Here is a 6416-nt window from a genome sequence, read left to right as displayed (position 1 = left end):
GTGGACGCGGACTCCAAGAGTCGGCACCACGGTCTTCTTAACACGCTCCACTAGCTCCTTGCTGGTCTCCTCCGGGTTTTTGCTCTTTATTAGAGCAGACCAGGTATCCCTAGGCTTAGGGATCGGTGCAGCGACGGCGCTCGGTGCGGGCAGGCCTGGGAAGGCTGTCGCATACGCAGCGGTTGTGACGGCAGTGGTGCCCGTGTGGGCAGCAGCAGCGGGTCTCGGTGGAGGCGGCATCCTTGCCCTCTCCTCCAGGCGCACTTTTTCCCCAGCCAGGGCCATGACCAACTCGTCGTACCGGTTGGTCGCGACGAGGATTTCCATTGAGGCCTCGGGCGGCATCAGCCCCTTAAGTACAGCCTTGCTCACCGCCATCCTTATCGCAGACATTTCTGCGATGATGGCCGAGTAGCCTGACGCGACAATGTCAGTTGCCGGGCATGTGGCAGCGGTGGTGGCAGCGGTGGCGGCAGCGGTGGCGGCAGCGGTGGCGGCAGCGGTGGCGGCAGCGGTGGCGGCAGCGGTGGCGGCAGCGGTGGCGGCAGCGGCGGCAGAAGTACTGGCAGCGGTGGTGGGAGCGGCAGCGGCAGAGGTGGATGGAGCCTGCTCAAAGGGGAGCGACGTTGGCGGCGATCTCTCGGCTGGGATCGGCCGCTCTCCAGCTAGCCCAATCCCAAGCCCGATCTTTTTGGCTCCCTGTTTGGCGGCTGAGGACTTCGGCCGACCCCGCCTGCGGGCGGGAACGCTCGACGACGAGCTCGCCCCTACACTAGCCACGCTAGTGTCGCTGGCGTCGGCCTCCGTCTCTATTTCCATAGCCCGGCGGGTTGTGGCTACCTCTATTGGCGTGGCTCAACTAATCGGCACTTAGTGGAGACTCGAACCAACGTCTCAGCGGAGACACGAACCGAACGCTTCGAACTCGAGCCAAAGCTTCGAACCAAAGCTTCGAACTCGAACGTGCTGTCGAACTATTCCGACTTGTTGTCGAACTATTCGCACTTGTTTACGAACTAGGGTTCCGCACGTGGTTGTTTTTAGCGTTTATTTTGCAAATATTAATTTGCAAATATCTGCTTTGTTCTTTCACCAAATTAACACCCGATTTCACTCACGAACAGCGCGTGATCTCGCGGCAATTTTGATGTCTTTTCCACTTGGAAAAATCACTTTTTACTTTATTCGAACGACGGTATAGCGGACCGCTTGAAAAACACGTCTGCTTCGAATGGCAGTCAAAAAGCGAGTAGATAGGGACAGTAGGAATCTCGTTAATCCATTCATGCGCGTCACTAATTAGATGACGAGGCATTTGGCTACCTTAAGAGAGTCATAGTTACTCCCGCCGTTGACCCGCGCTTACTTGAATTTCTTCACTTTGACATTCAGAGCACTGGGCAGAAATCACATTGTGTCAACACCCGCTAGGGCCATCACAATGCTTTGTTTTAATTAGACAGTCGGATTCCCCAAGTCCGTGCCAGTTCTGAATTGATTGTTAATTGATAATCGTTATAATTAATAAGAACTAACTGGTTTAACCCAATTAGTATTCTTAAAAATTTTAGCAAGAAAGTTCCACAATTGGCTACGTAACTAAACTATCCGGGGAACAAGTAACTACCATAAATGATAGAAACTCTATTTACCCAGAACGAGCACATAAACCATGTTATTGTTTCCCAATCAAGCCCGACTATCTCAATCTTCAGAGCCAATCCTTATCCCGAAGTTACGGATCTAATTTGCCGACTTCCCTTACCTACATTATTCTATCGACTAGAGACTCTTCACCTTGGAGACCAGCTGCGGATATTGGTACGGCCTGTTGAGAAGTTTGCGTGTCCCCACCATAAATTTTCAAGGTCCGAGGAGAAAATATCGACACAACGGTATATGTCATGCTCTTCTAGCCCATCTACCATATCTCTCTGCGAAAGACTTCCATGGTAGTACGGCTATAAAACAGAAAAGAAAACTCTTCCGATATCTCTCGACGGCTTCTTTATGGTCGTTCCTGTTGCCAGGATGAGCACGAGGCCCATATTTAATAACAAACGGATACTCAACAGGTTACGGAATTGGAACCGTATTCCCTTTCGTTCAAAATTATTCAAGTATTTAAAAATCATAAAAGATTTGACAATATTACTCACTGATTTTTTACTTGAAAATTTTCGGCTTTCGCCTTGAACTTAGGACCGACTAACTCGTGATCAACCACTGTTCACACGAAACCCTTCTCCACTTCAGTCCTCCAAGGTCTCATTCGATTATTTGCTACTACCACCAAGATCTGTGCCAATGGCAGCTCCATGAAGGCTTACGCCAAACACTTCTACGCATACCATTGTACCTTCCTACTCACTAAAGTTTCAAAATTTATATCACAAGTAATATAAATCATCTACTTTAGCGGTAATGTATAGGTATACAACTTAAGCGCCATCCATTTTAAGGGCTAGTTGCTTCGGCAGGTGAGTTGTTACACACTCCTTAGCGGATTTCGACTTCCATGATCACCGTCCTGCTGTTTTAAGCAACCAACGCCTTTCATGGTTTCTGCATGAGTTGTTAATTTGGGCACCGTAACATTACGTTTGGTTCATCCCACAGCGCCAGTTCTGCTTACCAAAAGTGGCCCACTGGGCACATTATATCATAACCTTAAACTTCATATCAAGAAAGTTAAGGTTCTTACCCATTTAAAGTTTGAGAATAGGTTAAGATCGTTTCGACCCTAAGGCCTCTAATCATTCGCTTTACCAGATAAGATTATTTTATATAACATTAAAATGCACCAGCTATCCTGAGGGAAACTTCGGAAGGAACCAGCTACTAGATGGTTCGATTGGTCTTTCGCCCCTATACTCAATTCTGACAATCGATTTGCACGTCAGAACTGTTTCGGTCTTCCATCAGGGTTTCCCCTGACTTCAACCTGATCAAGTATAGTTCACCATCTTTCGGGTCACAGCATATATGCTCAAGGTACGTTCCAGTTAGAGGCATAAATAATATAAATATTATTATACATAACTATATAGAACGCCCCGGGATTGTGTTAATTATCTATAAATAGTTTAAAAAACTAATCCCATTATTAGTCAAGTTAATTACGCTATTAGGTTTATCTCCCAATAACTTGCACATATGTTAGACTCCTTGGTCCGTGTTTCAAGACGGGTCCCGAAGGTATCCTGAATCTTTCGCATTGTTAATCATACAAATGCATATAATAAACACAAAAATCAATGATAATTATGCCATTATATAATTTCGAAAAATTAACGCACTGTATTAATTTTAATTTATCAACACTTTATCAAATTAATGACATTTATTCTATGTTAAAATGCAAGCATAATAATTTGAATAAACTATAAGTCATATTTTATGATAAATTTGTTATATGCTAATAGATTACAATGTCCTTATATGGAAAAAATGCACACTATTATTATAATATTGTTAAAATATTACAACTTTAATGATGAATTTTCCATAACGGATATTCAGGTTCATCGGGCTTAACCTCTAAGCAGTTTCACGTACTGTTTAACTCTCTATTCAGAGTTCTTTTCAACTTTCCCTCACGGTACTTGTTTACTATCGGTCTCATGGTTATATTTAGTTTTAGATGGAGTTTACCACCCACTTAGTGCTGCACTATCAAGCAACACGACTCTTTGGAAACATCATCTAGTAATCATTAACGTTATACGGGCCTGGCACCCTCTATGGGTAAATGGCCTCATTTAAGAAGGACTTTAAATCGTTAATTTCTCATACTAGAATATTGACGCTCCATACACTGCATCTCACGTTTGCCATATAGACAAAGTGACTTAGTGCTGAACTGATTCTTTTCGCTCGCCGCTACTAAGAAAATCCTGGTTAGTTTCTTTTCCTCCCCTAATTAATATGCTTAAATTCAGGGGGTTAGTCCCATATGAGTTGAGGTTGTATATACGTATATTAAAATTTATAATGATAATTACACTATATTATTATATAGGCGTTCTCATAATGAAATCATTATAATATTCGTATTTTATAACGAATATCACGAAGAATATTAAATATTTATATTTACAACAAAATTTCCTTTTCGAAACATTAATAAGAGGCAATTCTAGATGAAAAAACTTTAATTATTTTTTATGCTAGACATTCCTCAGTATTATTTGATTCAAAAAGGACAAAAAAATATATATTTTTCTTCGTTCTTCTCACACAAATATATACAACAATGAGAGATAATGCGTTTCCATTTAATATCAATATTATGAATATATATATATATATATATATCCAATAATATACAATATGCTTAAAAATTTCGTAAAATTTTAAAACAACTTATTTAGCATAGTCTTACAACCCTCAACCATATGTAGTCCAATGCAGCACTATAAATTAATTAAAGTACCAAACAGCATGGACTGCGATATGCGTTTCAAAATGTCGATGTTCATGTGTCCTGCAGTTCACACCGATGACGCACAGTTTGCTGCGTTCTTCATCGACCCATGAGCCGAGTGATCCACCGCTTCTAGAGTGATTAAAATTTGTTTATCATTTATTTGTCAGATATTGTCTTTATTGATAAGAAATTAAAAATACACCATTTTACTGGCATATATCAATTCCTTCAATAAATTTAGTTTTATCCTAAAAGAATGTTGCGAAATGTCTTAGTTTTATATAAGCGATTATATTACCATATTGTTAAATAATATTAATATGTATTTTGGCTTGTTTGATAATTATCATTTATATAAAAGTATAACCTGAAATCAGGTACAACATTGTACTTTTTAGGCTGTTGCATTAACCCAATGTATGCCCAATGCTAGCTATGAGGAACAATTACATCATTCGCAACGCCGTGCATACTCTGGTACATATGCACACAGATTTTATAAATCAATATTATTGTAATAATATCATCAATATGTATTTATATATTAATTGCTACACACATAGAACACAATGTTATATGTATAGCTACTAAATGAGTATATTGGCAATATAATTAATATAAACATATAATATATACAACTGAATATATTTTATTTTACAATTATGATTTTATAAAACATATTTTGTTTGGTAAATTGGCAATATATAAATATTTTTGTTAACGGTAGAAACATACAATAATGATCCTTCCGCAGGTTCACCTACGGAAACCTTGTTACGACTTTTACTTCCTCTAAATAATCAAGTTCGGTCAACTTTTGCGAAACAACCGTAACACGCAAGGCGTCACAGTGATCACGTCCGGAGACCTCACTAAATAATTCAATCGGTAGTAGCGACGGGCGGTGTGTACAAAGGGCAGGGACGTAATCAATGCGAGTTAATGACTCACACTTACTGGGAATTCCAAGTTCATGTGAACAGTTTCAGTTCACAATCCCAAGCATGAAAGTGGTTCAGCGGTTTACCCGGACCTCTCGGCTAGGAAATACACGTTGATACTTTCATTGTAGCGCGCGTGCAGCCCAGGACATCTAAGGGCATCACAGACCTGTTATTGCTCAATCTCATTATTGCTAGACGCAATTTGTCCATTAAGAAGCTAGTGTCCTTATAATGGGACAAACCAACAGGTACGGCTCCACTTATAAAACAATTCAAACACAATAACATTTTACTGCCACCATGAATGAAGGCTATATAAGCTTCAACACCATAATCCTGAAGATATCTATTTAATATATTTGAGTCTCGTTCGTTATCGGAATTAACCAGACAAATCACTCCACGAACTAAGAACGGCCATGCACACCACCCATAGATTCGAGAAAGAGCTATCAATCTGTCTTACACCTGGTAGTTTTCCCGTGTTGAGTCGGCGCAGGCTCCACTCCTGGTGGTTTTCAATTCCGTCAGTTGTTGGAGCAAAGCAAGTCAATTCCAGTTTCAGCTTTGCAACCATTTCCCCGGAGCCCAAAAGCTTGGTTTCCGGAAGCGACTGAGAGAGCCATAAAAGTAGCTACACCCAATGCTAGCTGGCCTCGTTTATGGTTAGAACTAGGGCGGTATCTGATCGCCTTCGAACCTCTAACTTTCGTTCTTGATTAATGAAAACATCTTTGGCAAATGCTTTCGCTTAAGTTAGTCTTACGACGGTCCAAGAATTCACCTCTCGCGTCGTAATACTAATGCCCCCAAACTGCTTCTATTAATCATTACCTCTTGATCTGAAAAAAATGAAAGCAGAACAGAGGTCTTATTTCATTATCCCATGCACAGAATATTCAGGCATTTGAAGCTGCTTTAAGCACTCTAATTTGTTCAAAGTAATTGTACCGGCCCACATAAACACTCGATGAAGAGCACTAATGCAGGTTTTAAATAGGAGGAATATATAAAAAAAATACAAGTACTTAATATATATAAGA

General features: G+C 40.6%; 1 pseudogene; it reads right to left on the bottom strand.

The window, feature by feature from the left end:
* Positions 1-1189: 1189 nt before the first annotated feature.
* On the bottom strand, positions 1190-3969 carry LOC113567070 (annotated as a pseudogene).
* Between the last annotated feature and the right edge of the window lie 2447 nt (positions 3970-6416).

The sequence above is a fragment of the Drosophila persimilis genome, unplaced genomic scaffold, assembly GCF_003286085.1.
Source record: "Drosophila persimilis strain 14011-0111.01,24,50 unplaced genomic scaffold, DperRS2 tig00001622-arrow-arrow-pilon, whole genome shotgun sequence".
NCBI lineage: Eukaryota > Metazoa > Arthropoda > Insecta > Diptera > Drosophilidae > Drosophila > Drosophila persimilis.
This window is presented reverse-complemented; position numbering and strand designations above follow the sequence as displayed.